Here is a 21,507-nt window from a genome sequence, read left to right as displayed (position 1 = left end):
ATGTATTGGCAGTATGAGTGTGCACATAGATGGGGTGGAAAGCTGTGTACTGTCGATTGGAAGACCAACGACAGACCCTGTCAAACCTGCCTGTGCCACAATACATGTATCATCATCTCCACTATTTGTGGCAGTGACTTCAGGTTCCCTGCTGCATTCAGCCAACCTAACCTCAGAACCTGTGAGAGGAAGACAGGAAGCACACTTTACAATCTGTACATGATATCACACATGCACATATGCACACATGCACACATGCACACATGAACACATGAACACATGCACACATGAACACATGAACACATGCACACATGCACACATGAACACATGAGCATGAATACATGAACACATGCACACATGCACACATGAACACATGAACACATGCACACATGCACACAAATACACTCCTCACTACAGCAGATACACACAAACACCAGCAATCCAAAACATACTCAATTGTGGTTGAAGGTGGGTGACAGTATCACAAGGCAAACAGTCACTTCACACGTGTCAGCATGCAGAATATGTGTTGCTCAAGACCATGCAGTGCGATTGTAGACAGCCCTAGTTAATAACAGTATACATGGCTTTGATGCATGTGTGTAGTTGCTCAGTGATTGGCTACACCCTGGAACACAATGTGTACAAGGACACAACATTGCTGTGCAAGTATTATAAGCTCTGCAATGTCCTGTGCACCATCACTCACAGGTATACATACCATGGCTGCATGTGTTATCTGTGTGTCACATAGATTTCCATGTCTAATTACAGTGTCTGTGTCTGTAGCAGATAATTGTGGGCACAGGTGTAGCACATGCATGCTATGTACACACACGGGATGAGTGGTGCATGTATACGTGATGGAATACCAGTGCTCAACATGGCCATTGTACAGTGGTTATGGTGAGCGTGGGACATATTTGCAGATATGTCAGTGCCAGCAATGACATGGCATGCTACACGACTGCAACATTAAACAGCACACATACCCAATGTGTGTCATGTGACCTATACACCCAATAGCATTCCAGGACATATATGTGTCACTTTGTACAGATGGTGACTGCTATGCATACTGTGTATAGTTGCATATCTTTTCACACACACAACATGCTATGCATATTGTGTATAGGTGCATATGTTTGCACACACACAACACTGAGGTACAAAGCAATGACTGCTATGTGTAGTACTGTGGTCACTGTAACTGGATGGGGTGTAGTACCATGAGCCATCATCATCATGCATCATGTGGTCACTCAAGGCTACTAATGTGTGACAGACCACCACCTAGCATGCTGTACCTGAACTGCAGTGCTGTGGCTACGTTCACAATTACACAGCCACTTTGTACATGGGTGTGTGAGGTGCCCAATAGGGAGCATTGCCTAACATGACTGTGTTATGTGTTGAAGAGTGTTGCACTGCCCCATGATAGGCCTCTACCCCTCAGGTATATCATGTGTGCTGTGTGGATGACATGTGGGATACTGAAGTGTGACCTTACAGCGGGTGTGTGGTTACATCATGTGTAGCATGTTGAGGTGTACTGCGTATGACAAACATGTTATGTTGTGTACATGTGTATCAACTATGCCTATCCAATGTGCAGTACGGTGTTGCCACAAGTGTGTCTGATGCTCTGTGTATTGCATGTGATTGAGGCAGCTACTGACATTACTGAGATGTGCAATGTCTCACAGCAAACATGCACAGCATGCATTATGCATAGGTGTGTTACATGTACATGGCCTACACCTCACCTATGACATGCACATTTCATTACCAATATTTAAGTTATAACACACTCACCGGCATGGATCATCTGCCCTGCTGTCACACCAGAGGGACCTACAAGAATATGAGACAGTTTGTCAGTGGCCCCAACTGTGGCATTGCTACTGTGGGTTTGCTAAACTACAGTAGAACAACAGTCGACAGTCACAGGTGTACAGATAATATTCCAAATATCAGTATTGCACAACACTAGGTGGCACAACTGCTAAACACACAGTACAATCTAACAATACAGGTAACAGTAGTCTACAGATAGGGCATGTTATCTGTACACTCCATGTCAACATGCTGGGTGGCTCCGGCCTCCATGACGACACATGTCTGTTGCAGTTGCTGTTGTTGGTCAGGAGCCACCACGCTTAGGAGCAGCTCCTCCACTTTGGTGGGGGGGAGGTGAATGGCCCCCCCCACCACCTGTGGCAAGCTGTTGTCTGTGGATATCAGACGCATGCCGCCAGACATGTATAATTAAATCACTGCAGTGATGGCGTACCTGCTCATATGTCCAGTTATGCATGCCTATGTCATTTATCCGATGAACAAGATCTTGCCACAGTGCAGTCCACTCATGCTGGTGCTGGCTGCTTCTGGGAAACAGCAGGGAGTAGTGCTGCACCAGGTTGTGGTGGATTTCCTGTTCCTCCACTGCTGTGTAACAGGGATTACATTGGTGGGCCATTACCCTGAAAGAGAAATGAACAATATGCGTGAGTGAGTCATGCGGCACACTTTACACCCTTAACTACAGATATCACTTAACTGCCATATATAGCATCCGTTTGTCTGTCAGAGGATACACATGTTCAATACCACATATTGGTGCTCAGGCCATAACTGACTGACAGTACCTGGCACACTTTATATATCAAACCACTATACACCAGTACCCGGCACATTGTTTGTGACACAATGCACAACCTCGCCACAGGGGTATATATCAAGCTAATGCATGAAGGAAGATGTCATCCATTGCAATGAATGTAAAGTACACTTACAGTATTACCAGTAAACCACCCTAGTCGTTGATGCCATACCCCTGCCTAGCATATGTGCACAGTTGTTAATATAGGTGGCATACTGCTGTAACAGAGTATACATGTTGCTAGATACACACGTATACCCTATAACACACATATGATTGCGGGCATGGTACAGGGATAATTACACACATCAGACATACATACAACACACAAATGTATGCCAACCCAGATGAGCTTTACCTGTGTACCATACAGTACTGTGTGCCACTACTTACAAAACCTTATGCCTGAGGTATGTAATCTGTGCAGACTACAGGAAACACACAAGACAGTGTTTCCAAGCAATGTGAACATACACTATACTGTGCTGTTTAGGCCTACAGCTTCAGGTGGTACTACAGTTCATATGGGAGTTGGATTCACCAGCAGTACCACTCAATAAGCATACATGTATTGCTTTAGCTTACAATGGGACACCACAGTCATCAACAAGGAACTCCATCACAGCGTATGCCATACTACTATGTCTGCCAAGCAATAACATACGCATCTTTTGCTGGCCTCACAGCTAGGACACAAACTGCCATGACAGAAACAAATTCACACTAAGCTATCACACCGTTACAGACCTTGTACACATTCACCGTCACACTCATTCAACCTCACATAGCAGGTATTGCAGTGAGTACATGTGTGTGTGTGCATCGTGTCATAGGTAGGTAATACGCTATTGGCACTAGGGCCTAGAGCAGCCTAGCCATATGCTACCCTGGCCTTTGACATACATGTAATTTGATTTCACTTGCCCCTGTCAACCAGAACCACAGAGGTGATTCCCGGGGTGTATTACCTATCTCCCAAACAATCATCAGGGGTATTTATGACAACTGCTAATGAGGAGCCATGTTTGCTATTGATAGGTGGTTTATTCTAGAGTATGGCATATCTATGAGATAGGATCCTATCCCTTCAGCATGTGCTGCTTAGTGAGCTGATGAGGTTTAGGACCTAGAGCGTGTAGCCCGGAGGGATTGTGATATGTTGACATTGTGATTGTCCAACAGCTATGGGTGTGACATACATCTGTATGTCCGGCAGTGGTCACCTCTGTGTGGGCAGTATGCAACATAGTCTAGCTGTGGTTTTGTGAGTCAGTCTGCATAGGGCATCTGTTTGAGACCAGTATTACTCTTTGTGAGGTATGTCTGTGGCCTTTCCACTTGCTGTAGTTGTCATGTGAGGTACATACCACACGGGGCATTGTGATGAGTAGAGGGGAACACTGACCTATATTTCCTAGATGACACACCTTTTGTGATGACATATACCACATAGACAGATTACAAGACTAGTGTGGCACTGTGATTATCAAAGAAGAGGCTACTGTCCTCCTGTCTCCCATGTTCCCTTATCACACCTTCAGTGTTAGGTAGATTTCCACCTATGTGGTAGATAATGGGTACAGTGTTTTGGAAAGGAGGGATGGCACTGCAGTATCGACACTGGTCTTCAGACCATGCCTTGGTCACTAGGCACCTGTTGCAGTATGTATGATCCCGTGTCTCTCTCTCTCTCTCTCTTAATACATATATGTATATATATATATATATATATATATATATATATATATATATATATATATACACATACATCTAAACATCCATTGCTGTACATATAGATGTACATATAGGCACATATACAGTCCACCTTTCATGGTGGGGATATCAATTATGCGACAGTTGTGAGATATACAGTTATGTAATAATATTGCACAGTGTTGTGCAGAATGCATTTTGGTTTCCTCAGCCCATGTAGCGCCAGCGGGCCTCACTGGCTGTAACACAGCAGATCTGACAAATCAGTCCCACAGTGTTTAACCACCACATGACATATACCAGCACTGCATGCTGTTTTCTATGCCACACACTACAACCTACATAGATATATGCACATAACAACCTTCAACAACATATATATGTCCACCCTTCACTAACAGTTGCAGTATGACCCTTGCCCTATGCACATGTGCAGATACATATAGATATGTACTGCTGCCACATATGGATGATTCACAGCATGTAGAGTACTCTTCAAGAACATCTACTACATGCTGGAAAATACATATGTGTTACATACTTTACCTTTGTATTTCTCTGCTCCATCTGTTGTTAGTGGTTTTTTTGTTTTGTTTTTTTTTTGTTTGTTTTTTTGGGGTGGGGTTTCTCTGTCTGTTTCTGTTTCTGTCTCTTTTGTCTGTGTCTCTGTCTCTGTCTCTCTCTCCCTCTTGCTCTCTCTCTGTTCCTGCAATGATATTATTGCATGTGTGGACAGCAGGTACAGCCTGCTTTTCTAGGTATCTGCACATGTGCATGTGACGGCCTCTGCACCAATTGGTGCCCACCATTTAGTAAATGCATGCAGCCTGCTGTGTGGTAATTGCAGTACTCACTGTGATTGCAGCCCACTGCTATAAAATGCTAGGTTAGGTAGGCGTAGCCCTTTCAGCTTTCCAAGGTGGGACCCATGCTTGTTTGCTCAGGACACTGTTGTGTCAGTCAAAAGCTTGGTATATGTCTCATATCTGAAGCTAGGGTTGTAGCCAGTGATATGCAAGTTGTACTCAAACCTGAATGTTGTTGCTTCCAGTACACACTTCTCATTGTAGACTTTTACTCACCCCTCCAAATGCTAACACAGGATACATGGGAGTATGCACTTTCTTTTTGAATTAGACAATTAACTGCCATACAAAAGTAGTTATTGCAATGTATTCCTCTGGCACACACACTGTTTGTGAACTGCTATACTGTAATTATTAAGTTACTCACTTCTGAACAGTTTGTGGTTTGTTTGTGTTGACATTAGCACATGCTGCTCAAGACAACTGAACATATTTGAGTACTGAGTATGCCTACCTACACCCTTGGTTTTGCCTGAATACACAGGTATATAGGACTTTTGGGTAGGGGTAGAGAACTGCAGAGAGCATTATTTATTATTGTGTGATGTTTATCTTGCTGAACATACAGAGTTGCTATGTACCTGTTAGTCTATCAAGGCAAGTAGTCTGTCTGCGTAGCTCCCACCTGTGGACATATCCAGATAGTAGCCAGAGGTTAGCCTATTATTCTTTGTCTGTGCACCACACCAGTCTTTTCAGCACTGGAACAATGGCATTGTCACAGTTGGTTGCTAGCAGTACATGGCTACATCCTTTGATATTTCTGTGTTGTACACCTACATAAGGGCATGCTTGTGGAACTTCTTCCAAAGCCATTTGCAGAGTGTGTAACAGCAGAAATGCTGATATGCCTGTGTGTTTCTGCATCTGTCAGGCCTCAGATACTCCCAGGTATATATTTGAACAGCCTCAGGGAAAGTGAGATACACCTGTAATATATTACAGACATATTTCAGTTGAGACTTTGAGGAAATCAGAGCATATGTATTATTACACCTTTTCTGACGTGCAAGCAGGGTCTACTCTCACTTATTGACATTATTCATTAAGTGTGATTCCCCACTTTTTGGCCTAATGTTATTACTTTTCAGAGTGATTCAGAGGGGCACAGCTAACATTTGTTTATGAATCAGGGACATCCCTGTAAAGCAGTCACAGTTGGAAAGTCTGGCCTCTGCCCTATTTAACTATGCCAGTGTTTATCCTGGTCTGATACTGTGTGGGGTTTGAAGGTGCTCCTGTAACATTATTCCCTGCTAGAATGGCTGGTTCTCTTTTCATAGTCAAGTCATACAATTCCACAACAACTGCTGGTAAAGATTTGTGTTATGGCATTCATATTTTCCCTTTACATTCCCTCATTGTAATGCATGATATATTTATTTCAGCATCAAGTTATTGTATATGTGCTGTGGCTTAGTAGTATTTCATGCAGTCTAGTGTGTCCAAGGTCTGGGGTTCGAGACTGACAGAGGTGTTTTATTTTGCTGCTGAGCAGAACAAAGGCCCTGACATACAGAGTGACTAAGGCACTTTTAAGCAGTTGTAAGCGGGTCCGCGTGGGTTTGCGTGACACTTAGCAATACTAAGCTAAGTGCACACATGCGTACACTGTGCAAACCCGCTAACTACTACTTAAAGGTGCCTACTCCCGCTAACCCCACCCTAATTTCTTTGAAAGAAAAGAAAATGGGGAGATAGGAAAGTGGTGAAAAAGAGGGTACAAAGAGGGAAAGACAGTAGGGAAACCAGCTTGGGATGTGCAGGATGGGTGTAGGGAAGGTCCATAGCTGCCCATTTCTTTACCAGCAACAGCTGTGCATATGCAATAGATTTGGAGTGAAATTTGGAACCTTCCACCCCTGAGAGAGGGGTGAGGACAACAAAGTATGTTGTACTACCAATTATAATTACCAGTTTACGTGTCCAGTGGACATGTGTGCGAAATGGGCAGCTATGTATGGGGCGTAATTTTTTTGTGGGAACTGATTGCCCTTTTTTTTTTCAGGTGAGAGTGGAAAGTGAGGTAGAGGAAGTAGGTATATTTGGGGAGGTAAAAGACAAACAAGACCGGCCTTCCCATATGTTTTGTGTTTAGGTGTGTTTAATTACAACACAGACAACAGCATTCCAAATTAGTTGTAACAGCATGCAGTAATATTCTCATTAACCCAACACACCAGGGTTCCAACAGTTGAACAGCAAGCATAACACATGCATATATTGAACAACAGTGGACATTCCAACAGCATGCAGGGATGATTGGTGGCAACAGGCCACCAAGATTGGGGTGTTTGAACAGGGCACATGCATCAAAGTTCATGCAGATATTTATAGAACAACAGGACATATGTCCCAACAAATGTTGTGAGATTAGACATACCCACTGAGGTGTGGAATTGCATTGTTTATGCACATACAGTAGAGTGTAAAAAGATACCTCCATTAACATCTTATAAGTACTTTTAGTCTATACTACATTCCTATTGACTGCGGGTGTATATCCCCTACATGTATTATTGCACTTGGCAACGTGTATTAGGTTGTGTAATGGGTTTGGCTAGTTCATTATATACCTGAACTATATCTGACATACTAACTGTCCAGGATGCAGATGTTACTGCTACATACTTATATATTTTATGTATATGTATATATTTACATATCTGGATGTGTTCATGTGACATTTTCTGTTACATTTCTACAGAAACCTGCATTTCATGTAGCACAATCACATTTCTGGGGTACACATTAACAAGCTACTCATGTACCAGATTTACCTATGCGTGCCAGCCAATTACCAACTGTTGAGGACTGTATATATGCTTCACAACTACTGGCACTTCCTTCATCCACTTTATATGGGACTGCCCAACTGTGGGTTGACAGCACTTAATACAACAGTACTATTTATAAAATGCAAGGGTAAAACAGCATTTCAAAGTAAGTGACACAGACACACTCCAAGTATTATACCTTTATTAATTACATTACACACTTTTCTACAGGCTCTCTCTCTCATTTATTTGGTATTACAGTGCATATAGAAGACTTATTCAAGATGTATTATACCTTTATTAATAGGTTACAGCACTCTTTTTCAGGCTAACTCACTTATGTTATATAACAGTACATGCAGACATATTATTCAGGACTTATTTGACCTTTATTAATGGGTTACCACACTCTTTTTCTGGCTCACTCACTTATGTTATATAACAGTACATGCAGAGATATTTATTCTGGACTTCTTTTACCTTTATTAATGGGTTACTACACTCATTTTCTGGCTCTCTGACTTATTTTATATAACAGTACATGCAGAGACATTATTCAGGGCATTTTATGCCTTTGTTATGGAGCTACAACACTTTTATCCAGGCTCTCTCACCTATTTTAAATAACAATACATGCAGAAGAATTACTAACCTGCCTGGTGGCGCAGCCTTAGCAGCCTATCTGCATAGGCTTGCTGATTTGCAGCAAGGTCACCTGCAGCTGTGGAGTAAATGAAGGGATACTGAGACATTCCTATCCATTATATAGACTAAATTAGCATGTCCAACATACTTCATTCCATGGCTACCTACTCAGTGATGGGGCATCTCGCATGTCATGGGCCTCCTGTATTCATTGGTTCAGTCAGTCCTACTTCCATCTCTTCAGGTCTGCATGGTGGTGACCAACCTGCTCCCCAGTCCGAGGGACACCTGTGGCACTGGTGAGATCATGAGCTAACCGGTTCCAAGCCTCTGCTTTGTCCTCCATCCCTTGGAACTGGCCCTGCAGGAGTCTTGACTCATGATGGTGGACAAGGAGCCAAACCATGTATTTCGACTCCTTGATGCCCCAGCGTTGCACTCTAAAGTGAATACCCTCTCCAGCACCAGACATTCTGACTACAGATGGCAGCTACAATCAGTTATGGTGAGTATTCCCGCCTATGGAGCTTAAATATGCTGAATTTCCTGCACTTTTTTATGATTGGCCATTTTTGTAATTTCTCAGCTGACTGCAGACCTGCTTAGCAATGGTTAATCTTCCATGTATTAGTATATGTATGTTAACAGTGCATATTTATCCTAATCTGTTATGGCTTAGTGGTTCAGTGCTTTGACTATGGTGCATAGTATCCCAGGTTCGAACCTTGTCATTGCTTTTTATTTTAGAACTGTCCAGACAGGCTAGGGGGTGTGGCTGTGTTTAGCCGGCTTTGCTCCATTTTGCTCCACGTTAAGCCACGTTGCCCTGTAGTGCGCTGGTTAGCATGGTGCACAGATCCGCGCAAACCTATTGAGCTAGGTAAAGTGCTGCTTAGCTATGAGCAAGTATATTGCATTTGGTAAAGTGCTGCCTATCTAAGGGTAACTATATTGAGCTCGGTAAAGTGCTTCTAAGCTATGGGCAACTTTATTGCTCTGGGTAATACGCTGCTTAGCTATGTGCAATTAGATGTCAGGATCCTTCTTATATGTAAACAATATACTTTTTGTTCACTGATACATAGGCCATTTCAATGGATTTTAGTACAATTTTATTTATATATGTCAGGAATTATTTCATATACTACTTTAAAACATGAAATAGAAAGGGATGTGGTGGGACTCGAACCGTGACTGCTTCCTCTTTGGGTGAAGTCTCTACCACTATGCTATTGCTATTTGGCTTCATTTGCATATATAGTTCTTATATGCTCTTCGATGTCAAAATTGCTAACTGTGGCTAAGCAATGGGAACACCTGCGCAGACACACACACATATGGGCAGCTATATCGGGAATTATAAAAAAAAAATACAAATTTTACATTTTACAATTTGAAAGGGGTTTAGTATGTGGGGATGTGTAATGTTGGGTTTGTTGACATTTGAGTGGACTCGCTCATGTGTGTTGATGTTTCACAAATCTGACTCTTGCTGGGGCATGGACCTTTGCACTACTCGGCAGTCGGACACGCCCCTGCCTTCCTGCATGGTCCGTGTTACACTTGGGGATAAGTCAGTGTGTTCTCATGAATATGCATGGCATGCTGAGATCATACCGTTCAACTGCAGTTTCCGTGTAAGACTTATTTAGTCTTACATGGAGGATTAGTGAATCCAGGGGTTAGTGTTGTGCATGTTTGGTGTTGAGTGCTTTCTGTGTCCTTTAGTCTTGTGCAGAGATACAGTTATTGAAATAATTTTTAGTAATCTAATACCAAAGAGAACAGGGTGGGGAATTACTGAAAAATGTTGCTGAAACTAAGCAATTCTGAATGTTCCCAATCGAAGTGACTAATGGACCGAACAGAAGAAGAGAGATGAACTGCACATTTCTTCTTCAAATACATAGAAAATGTAGGAAGTAGAAAGCTTAGCTGAAAAAACTAAATAGTATTAGCATGATTATCTGGTTTAGGCCATTTTGGGGGTAGAACAAAGAAAAAAGTAATGATAATTGATGTGTGCAGCAGTGTGGCTATATTATTACTGCATGCCATATCAAAGGCAGTTAAAAGTATGAGAGGTTTGTGGAACCAGTGTCACTCATATAAATGTCTAATTAATCCAACCCGATGTTTCCTTCCATTTACATTATTTCATAAAATGTCACCACATTTGTATCTCGAATACATGCTTTTTGCACAAAAACAAAAGCATGTATTTGAGATGCATAACAATCCAATTATAAGACGAGCAATAAACAATGTGAAATGAAAGAAACACTGCAGATGACTTGTTAGTTATTTGCATAAGCACTGCTGATTCTATATATACCTGTATATATATATATATATATATATATATATATATATATATATATATATATATATATATGTTTTCCATTTTCAAACAAGAGAGATAGAAAAAAATGCATGATATACTCAACATAACATAAAAGTCTTCAAAAAATGAAGTTCCTTGTGTAATATATTTGGTAACACCTGCAATGCACATCACAAGGACCAGAAACAGAGTATGCACTTTTTCTCTGTATTGTAGTTTTTCTTATATATATATATATATATATATATATATATATATATATATATATATATATATATATATGTATATATATATAATATACATTATATATATATATATATATATATATATATATATATATATATATATATATTGTTCTATTCTAGTCTATTCTATTCTACTAATTCTATTCTATTCTATTCTATTCTATTCTATTATATTACTGTATTATTATTATTATTATTATAGGCTTTCTGAATTCTGCATTCTCAGAACACAGTCATTCAAAAACAAGCATGAGACAGGACTCCATTATTCCTATGAAAAGGATAACTAATTTCCAATATCAGTTTTAAGCCTCTGGGCATCCTAATGGTTAGAAAGGTAAAACAGTTATTAGTTTTAAAGTGATTATGCATTTTTTGGGGCAGCTGTTTTTTAAGGAATTGTTTAATCCTATTGTATCTGAAAAATGTACTGAGAATTGCTTTGAGGTTTTACTGTAGCAGTCTGATAGTTTCACTACTGCAATTTAGTCATCCCCAATTATAACCCATTTCCTTTGCAGAAGGTGAATTTCTTTCACAGTCTTAGACTCTATTGTATCTTTTTGATTTGATAACAGATAGATGAGAGTAAATAAGCACTGGCATCAGCATTAACCCCCCTTTTTCTCATTTTGTTCATGGGTTCAGGGCGTCACACAGTCAGTGAGTATCATCTAGACTCAATGTTCACAACACTGGGTGGCTAGTCCTGCTGTGGTTGTTCTTCCACACCACATGCATACACAACTACTCACACCTATGGCCAATTGTGAGTGTCCATTCCACTTACTGTTTATAATTACCAGTCCATCTGTACTAAATCAGACTTCTGCAATATATTATGTTAGACATTATATTTTATATGTGTTATTTATATTTTAGAATGCAAACACTGAGGAATGGCGCACAAATTCAACATGCAACTTAGAAGCTTTTACGTAATTAACAAATCACGTTACCACCCATGCCAGGCAGACAGTAGCCACTAATACTCAAATCCCACACATGGATTGTGATTTGTCTACTGTTACACTTAATTCTTTTTATAATGCCCACCTAATTCAAGCATCTGGAAATATAACCTATGGATTTGTTTTTACCTCTCCCAGAATTGAGCACAACTGTACCACACTTATAAAGGCAAACAACCCATGCCACCCTACTTCCCATAACTTTTTCTTTCATGCTGATTTGCAAAAACTACTGTCCATTCCCAGGAAATAAGCTGAAAAGTTAATTTGCACTGAATCAGAATCGAAGGGGACAGTGCCATCTTCCCTTTCCCAAAGTACATTGCAAAAAAGTATTAGCAAAGTTGTTCATGTAAATTGGAGCCATCTTCCCCATGAACAAAGAAAAAGAAAACTAATAACTCAGAAGAAACAAGATACAGCTAAGTTACCTCAGAGTATGGTACTACTGTTACTGCTTCATAGGCATGGGTACGACTTTATTTTGCTTCACTCAAAATGCCTCAGCTTAATATCTAATTAACTTGTGCTAGATAGCTTCCTTGTAAATATGTTAGTAGTGCTCATCTATTTTAAAGGATCGCTTGGAAGAGATATACCTGTGTGTAAATGGAAAACTCTTTAAAAAATCTGGAAAATGTTTTTTTTTTTTTATAGGAACTACTCTAGTAATTTAGCATCATAAAATGTATGTAATTGTATATTGCTAGTATGATAACCTGTATAACCTTTTATTTTAATAAGAAACTGCCATTGTCAGTGGGCCCTGTAGCTGCCAAAAAGGGTCCTTGATTCAGGCCACATACCCTGTCACTAAATGGGATCTCTTATGTGTGTATGTGTATATGTACATCTGTATGTCTGTATATGAATGTGTTTATTTTCATTAATTTGTAAATGAACAAGCTTCTGTAAAAATGTATTGCATAAGAATGTAGAGGAGTAATGGGATAGAAAAATAAAAGTAAGGAATATGGCTTTCTGCCATCATTCAGGTGCATTGTGGGAGTGCTACTGCACTGACTTGACACTTGTTTTTTACACTACCTGAAAGCCCAGGATACACTGATACTGCTGCTGCTGCATGTGCCACTGCTCTGCAAGCTGCACCAGTTTGTGCAAACCTCCAAGTAAACTGGTCCTACTGCTACCACAGGCTCAACAGCTACAGGCAATGTATGTGTGGAAGTCCAGAAAAACAAGAGCTAAAGTCTACGTCAGCCTCTACACCGCCTGCTAGTATGTTTTCATTCTTTATTATCTGTTGTCAGTGTTATTTTTGGAGAATCTACTCCAAATAGTCTAAATCATATGTGGAAAAAAAGGTGACTGGAACTTGACACCTTCTCTTCTGCCTACCACGCAGAAGAAAAATAAAGTAAAATAAGTTAATGAAATTTCAGTAGTGTGAATAAGTAGAGCACAGTTGTATAAGTGATTACACACATGAGGCACATGTGCATGTATGCATGCATGCACCAACCACACACACACACACACACACACACACACACACACACACACACACACACACACACACACACATGCACGCGCAAAGTTCATTACAACTCTCTTCCGTTCACAAGCTAGGAATAATTGCATATGTGGACATTAAAAAACTGACTGAGGCAGATATTATAAAAAATGAAAGGAAAAAGAAAAAAAATAGCTGCAATGGATTTAATTCATCATTCAAAATAAAAAGAACAAGGAAATTAAATTATCAAAGTTGATGGTTCTGTTCTGTTTAAACTATGCATGCAATAATATACTTGGTCTGTAGCTTATAGTAGTATACATGTGTTATCCTGCAACAGTTTCATGCTTTGCCATTAACCAGGTAAGCATTCATTGGAGAGTGCTGACATGCTAACAACATACCTGTATGCATGTTATTTAATGAAGACTTATTTCTCTTTTCACTAATTTAACTGTATCAGGATGTATTACTATGAATGTTAGCACATAAACTACCATCCTATCTTGAAATGGCCATGTCATGGCTTCAGTACAAGATGTACACCTTAAATGATGTTTGAGTTTATTCATTTTATTTTATTTTGCCTTTGTTTATGGGATAGCCCTCCTAGGTATGGCAAAACATTCCTTTTCAGTGGTGGCACAGGGAGTAAAGCTCTGTTATTATATTAATAAGAATACAATGATATTTGTAAAGTGTACATATAAGTATGAAATATAATAAAATGAAGTACATAATTAAATTACAATGCAAACAACTCATAGGTTGATTGCATGCAAGATGCATATCAGATAAACAATCTATCAATCTTTCTAGAAGAACTGAGAAAGGCATTTTTTTAATATTTTTACAAAGATGAAAGAAATTGTCAGAGGTGACAGCAAATTATATGATTAAACTATCTTTGTTACCTTGGAACAGTGCATTTTTCCTTTATGTGAGCTGTCAACTTTTTTTCATGGAAATGAGGTGTTGGAGATTTTTCATTTCATGAGGGGTGAGTCTTCAGTTCAAGCTGAGTTGAAGTTAATCATCTAATTTTGTGAGAAATATCTGACTACTGCCTAGTAGTTCTGAATATTGATAGAGTGTTCTAATAAACACATAGTTGATTTACAGTATATACAGGAAATGGTACAGTAATCCCTTAAGAGTGCTAAATGTTTTATCCTGTAATCACTTTGACATTTTCTTTTATTTTTTATTTATTTTTATTTTCCATTTGTTTACCGGGGATGTCCAACTAGGTCAGAGGCCCGGGGAGAAAAGCTCCTTTACAAAAAAAAAAAAAAAATTACATAAAAAATCATGCAGTACAATAACAGAAACACACAACAGTTTTACAGTACAATACAAGAAAACACATTACAGGATAATACAAGCAATACAGTCAGTAAGTAAGCCAAACAACTAACTGACAGAAAAATAGATACCTAAGAAAACATACAATACAGAATGATAATATTCTGAGTAGAAAACAAAGCTAATTGACAATCTGACAAATAAAAGTAGATTGCACCACCATAGGGAAATGGTAGCTTTTGAGGTGAAATATAATGGTATAGGAGAAAAATATTATTAAAAGCATTTAAGCTCATCTACTAGGAGTTCTACTATACTCCTGAAAGCTCTCTACTACTCACTGTACTCCCCAACTCTTTCATACACCATCATACTCAAACACAATATTGTAAATTTACACATATCTATGGGTGAATTATATATACTCTCATTAATTCAAGTAGAAATAACTGGACATACAACTATCGTGTCCTGCTACTACAATTTGCAGCTAAAATGTATATATTTTTTTCTCTATATACTTCTAATATGTTATGTTTTTGTACCTGAGCTCTGTATTTGTTAAATGACTCTGTATGTGTTTGCTTGCCTTTGCATATTTACAAACTCTGGAGCTTTTATCCACTGGCCTCCGTTGAAAATGGACATTTATCCAGTTGGATTCTCCTGGTGAACAAATGTAAAATAAATAAATAAATAAAATAGTATAGAAGACAAGATAAAATAGATGATATGTTAGTGGCACATATACTTAAAACAGTGACAGCAAGGCAGTGTGGAGGTGAGTTGATAAGGAGGGAAAGAAGATGCATATAAAAGACTTGAGATCGGTATAACGTGATTAAACAGTAGTAAATTAGCGGTAGTTAGAGAGAAGTTGAAATTTGGTGGGCACTGAAAAATAGCAGCTTAGGATATAAAAAGAAAAAAAGATAGTTATGGTTGAAAGAAAAGGGATGGATGGCATTTATCCACCCTAGGTGTCTAGGATTAATGGTAATGAAGGCTAAATAGCTAACTTTAGGAACTTACTTAAGACATAATTTATCCTGGACCATGTTTCATAATGTAGTGTGATGCAGTTTAAATAAAAAAATTTTAAGGGCTTGTTTAACCATACATATGAAGTGAGGGCTTAGGCACAAGATATTTATATGGTCTACTAATGTTCTACTAAAATGAAGTAGTTGACCCATTTATAGGTTCATAGGTGTGTACTAGCCTAATGGCCCTGGACCCTATATAAGCCTAGCCCAAGAAGATTCCCTGGCATCATGCCGATGAAAGTTAGTTCCCAGAGCCCCTGCCAAGCAAGACCACTGAAGTGATCCCTGGGGTGACCTTCCTATTGCCCATCCACTTGTCATGATTTCTCTTAAAGAGGGCCAGTGAAGCACTCTGCTTGATGCAAATGGGAAGTTTGTTCCAGAATATGGGGAGTCTCTGAGTTAGGAACCTGTCCCTCCAGCATGTTCTGTTTATTGTGGTAATGAGGTTTAGGTCCTTGAAGTGTGTGGCATGGAGGGATTTGGATTTCTTTAGGTGTAGCATATCTAGCAGGTCTGGGTCAGACATGGCTTTGTAGGTCAAGCACAGATCGCTTCTAAGTAGGCGATAAGAGACAGCTTGAGTTTTTTTGAGTCTGTCCGTATAGGTCATGTGTCTAAGGCCTAAGATCCTCTTAGTGAGGTATTTTTGTGGCCTTTCCAGTTGTTGCAGTTGTCTAGTGAGATGCATACCAAATGGGGCATTGTATTCTATAATAGGTCTAAAGAGGGACTAGTAGAGAGGGATTATGACCTCTTTCTTCCTGGATGAGAAACCATTTGTAATGAAATGTGCCACATAGAAGGACTTTCTGATTACAGTGGAAATGTGGTTATCAAAGGAGAGGTTGCTGTCAACCTGTGTCTCCAGGTCTCTTATCAAACCTTTGGTATTTAGTGGACTACCGCCTATGTGGTAGTTTATGGGCACCAAATGTTTCTCAAAGGGTATGACAATGCACTTTTTGGCACTGAGCTTAAGGCCATGGTTCTGGCACCAGTCACTGGTGTCAGTGAGGCCTTTATGTAGAATGTCTACATCAGATTTAGAATCAATAATGGCTCCCAGTTTGCAAGCATCTATGAACTTTGTCAGCCAGTGTCCCTTTGTGTTGGCTTGAACTTCAGAGAAGTAGATACCAAACAGGAGATGACCTAGGATGGATCCCTGTGGGACACCACTTGTAACTGGTCAATAGTCAGATTTGGTACCCACTACTTTCAAAGTGTGGGTTCTATCAGTGAGCCAGTTGGCAACCCATCTTATGACATTCCTAGTTTACTGAGTCTGTTTATGAGTAAGGCCTTGGGAAGATCTAGATAGGCTATATGAACTACCTTGCCCTCATCCACAACTCTGGTGACAGACTCGAAGAAGTCTATCAGATTGAGCAGGCATGATCTACCTTTCACAAACCCAAACTGCATGGGGTCCAGAGTTTGGAAATTCCCTATGTCCTTATTTATAAGGTCCATGATGATGCGCTCCACAGTCTTACATATCAGACTTGTCACGCTAATGGTGCAGTAGTTTCCAGGGTCTGTAGTCGCTACCCCTTTGTGGAGTGGGATGACTGTAGCAGTGTGCCATTTGGTAGAAACAAAGCCTGAAATGAGGCTGTGATTGAAAAGTGTACTGAAGTGTGGTGACAGTTCACTTTGTAATTCATGTAGAACACAGCCAGGGATATTATCAGGTTCCATGGAAGCTGTATTCTTGGCTTTGGACAGTGCGTTTTTTACCTGTATAGCTGTGATAATAGGGACATGGCATTCCTCCAGGTATTGTGATAGGCCCTTTAGGAGGCGAAAGGGTGGTAAAGTTCGCACTGAACAGGTCAGCCAACATGTTGGCAATATCAGTTAGTTCTGTATATGTATTGACATTGTGCTGTAACTCAGAGCAGATCTGAGTATTGCCATGTAGATTCTTGACATAACTATAGAATGCCTTGTGATTGTCTTTAGAATCAGTAGCAATTTTGTTTTCATAGCTAGCTTTAGAAGATTTGATGACGGATCTCAGTTTTTTGCTGAGGCTAACAAGGGTGTTTTTCCAGTCTTGGGACTTCACCCTTTTCTGCAACAGTTTTTTTCCCTTCTGTTGTAGAGTTTGTTTATGGTGGGGGACCACCAGATTGGCTTCAGTTTTTTTTGGAGGAGAGCATCTTGGTTCTGTTTGGTATGGCCCGTTCCATGCACTTATGTATGTGCTCATACAGTGCATTGGTGTATGATTCAGCAGTCATGCACCTATTTTCCATTTGCATGGGTGTCGTGAAGTTAGCCACCTCTGTTTTTAGAAGCCCAAAATTGGCTGTGGAGAAGGTTTTTTACGGTGGTTTCCTTGGGGGGGGGGATGAAGGTGGGATGTGGATATCCATAGTAATTAGCTTGTGGTCAAATCTGACCAGGGAGGAGTTTATTACTAATGTAGAGCAATGGTTGCCCATGTTAGTATGGACCAGGTCAAGGATGTTTCTACCCCTGGTGGGTGTAAGAATGAGTTAGTCCAGGGCATTGGAATTAATGAATTCCAGAAAACATTGAGCAAGTGTGTTGGTACATGAGTAATTTTCCCAGTTAATGGAGGGGTAGTTAAAGTCTCTCAGTATAAGGGTATTGGGTTGTACCCTAATATTTTGCAGTGTGTTCAGGAATGTGGAGTGGGAGTCTTGTGACATGGTGGGGGATCTATAGCAGGCGACAACCTGGATTGCAGTTTTACCCAGTGTCAGTTGTACCTGAAGTATCTCTGATGTGTTATGTTGGGCTACTAGTCTGGAAGTGTGCATATCCTTTATGAATATGGAGACACTGCCGCCTTTAGTGCTTCGGTCAAGGTTTAGGTGCTGAAAGGTGTGGTATGAATTATAGCCTGGTAGTTCTGGGGTGCTCTCCAGAGCCTTGAACCAGGTCTCAGTCACTGCACAGATGTCGATGTTCTCCATTTTAAGGAGTGCTTCAACCGAGTGCATTTTGAGATTTAGACTTGTAGCATTGAGTAGCATAATGCTCAGATTTCATTTGCTTGTAGCTGTTATGGTGGTAATATTGTCTTCAGGACATTGCCTAAAAAGGCACCATAGCGGTGGCAAGAGCCGTGGCCAGTATCTGGAATCCCTGGGGTGACAGGTACAGGCCATCTGTGGCAAAGCATTGAGGTCTGTCGATCATGTCATCCCAGGCAGACAGATACTGGAGCCCCTTAGAATGACACCAGAAACATAGCCAATTGTTGAAGTCAATCATTTTCTGCTTGTACTGTGGTATCATTCTGGGTGAAGGTAGGATGTTTCTCAGAGTTAGGTTCATATCTGCCTGGGCTACAAGATCCAAGAGCACCTCTATGTCACTTTTCATGCAGTCCAGGGAGGTACATCTCAGGTCATTCACACCAACATGGACAATGACAGAGTCATATTTGTACCTGTTGTGGCGTGACCTAAGTATGTGCATTATGTGGCAGATCCTGGCACCTGACAGGCAGCTGACTGTAACTTTCTCCTTTATTCAACCTAGTGAGTGGGACATCAGTGTGCCTTACTATTTAGTCACCTATGACTAGTGCATTGGGTAAGTTGATTTGCCTTATGGGCTTTGGTTGAGTGGCACACTGTTTATGTGAGCTATGTGTATCATAGTTTGTGCTGGGTTGTGGTGGTTGTTTGTATTTCTGCCTCGGAGGTCTCTGTTGTTTGGACACATTTTTAATGACAGCCTCCACAAAAGTAGGTGTGTGTTTTGTGTTACTATGTGAGGGTTGTGGTGGTGGTGTATGTGCTGGAGGGCTATGTGTTGAATGTGGTGTGGTGCAGGTGTTAACCATTTCTTCTTTACTGGCTAATCCAGTATTGGCTGGAGAGTGTTTGGCTTCCAGTTTGGCTATATATATGTGCATCTCTCACAAGTCATAGTGTTGGGAGGTAAGAAGAGAGGATTGTCTGTTTACATGAGGCAGTTGATACATTGCCTCAGGATGCCCAAGTTCACCAGGTTGACAGGAGAATGCACAGGGAACTTCCCTTTAGACATGCCTGGATATGAGCTCACTATATTAAGTAATGAAGATTTTTACAGGAAAAATGTCACTCAAAGTGTCTGAGTCTGTACAGACCACTGCCAAACACTTGATGGGAAACTAATACCTAGACCCTGAAAATTTAAGGATGAAATATTTAGGCAGATATTCTGAAGTTAGGAAGAACTCAAGCAATACTTACTGAAAATAAAGAATTAGCTTGTCAAGAATGATGAAAAAAGGGGAGTCGCATGAATGGCTACTGCCTGGCTACTACTAATGGTGGTCTCAGCACAGCTTCACTCTGTTGGGAAACAATACTCCAATACTCCTTTGCTTCTTCTCTCACCAGAAGCAAAATGTTAGCACTAATCCCAAGAAGAGAAGCAAGCCACTGCCTGTTTCGTGATCCATAGTCTTATCCAAGATGATGCAAGGGTCTGCTGGCTTGTAGCCTTTTTTTGTTAGATGCCTCAAACAGCAACCAGACCAATTGGGTACGTTAAGCACAGACACTCACTCACCAACCGGAAAGAGTCAGGAATCAATGCACTCCACTCCTACTATCACCAGGATCAGAATATAAGCACAGATTCCAAGATGTCACCTATAAAGCAGTTTTTAAGCTTTCTGGTGATCAGCAGTCTCCAGGAAATAATGTAACTGCACTCCTTCTCTCACCAGGAGAAAACAGAAGCACTAATCCCAAGATGACTACTGAGAGGCAGAATGTGGGCTCTACAATAACTGGTGGTCTTTCAAAAGGCAAAGGTAAGGAGAAAAATGGTTTATCCTAAACACTGCAGTGTGCACTAGAGGAGTTTGCTGTGAAAGTAGGTAACTTAAGTTTTACCTGTATAAATGTTAAGTTTTAGTGGAGAGTCACTATTTTTAAAACAGCAAGATAGAGTGAAAGGGGGTGTTCACTTTTTTATTCTTGTACTATGGACTACAGTAGGATGGCCAATAAATTTAAATAGTTGAAGGGGAGTGATTTCACAAAATGACAATTTTGTGCTTACTCACACCAACCAGTAAAAGCAGAGAGGAAATGAGATATATGGTCAAATTAACATAAGGGGCAGGACTAGAAAAACAGTGGTGTTTAAGAACACAACAGTAACCGGGAGGGCAGGAAACATTTCTGTCTGACTCACAAGAGACACAGCTGTGGTGTCTTTTCAAGTTTTAATATGCAGTTAAAAGCAAAATACAAGTAAAGCACAGTCCCCCGTAATTACTAAACCTCCATGCAGGACTAGCTTAGCCCTGCATGGAAGCACCCGTTTAGGAACAGGACGGCAGCGCGCCATGCATATTAAGAAGGCACGCTGCCCGAGCTCCTAGGCTTACATGGAGCATGTACGAGTGCAGGGGGCATGTCTGAGAGCAGAGCTCTCAGAATAAGCACAACCCTGCAATGTAGAATAGCAGA

This window comes from Protopterus annectens, chromosome 8.part1, assembly GCF_019279795.1.
Source record: "Protopterus annectens isolate FY-2018-M chromosome 8.part1, PAN1.0, whole genome shotgun sequence".
Taxonomy (NCBI): domain Eukaryota; kingdom Metazoa; phylum Chordata; order Ceratodontiformes; family Protopteridae; genus Protopterus; species Protopterus annectens.
This window is presented reverse-complemented; position numbering follows the sequence as displayed.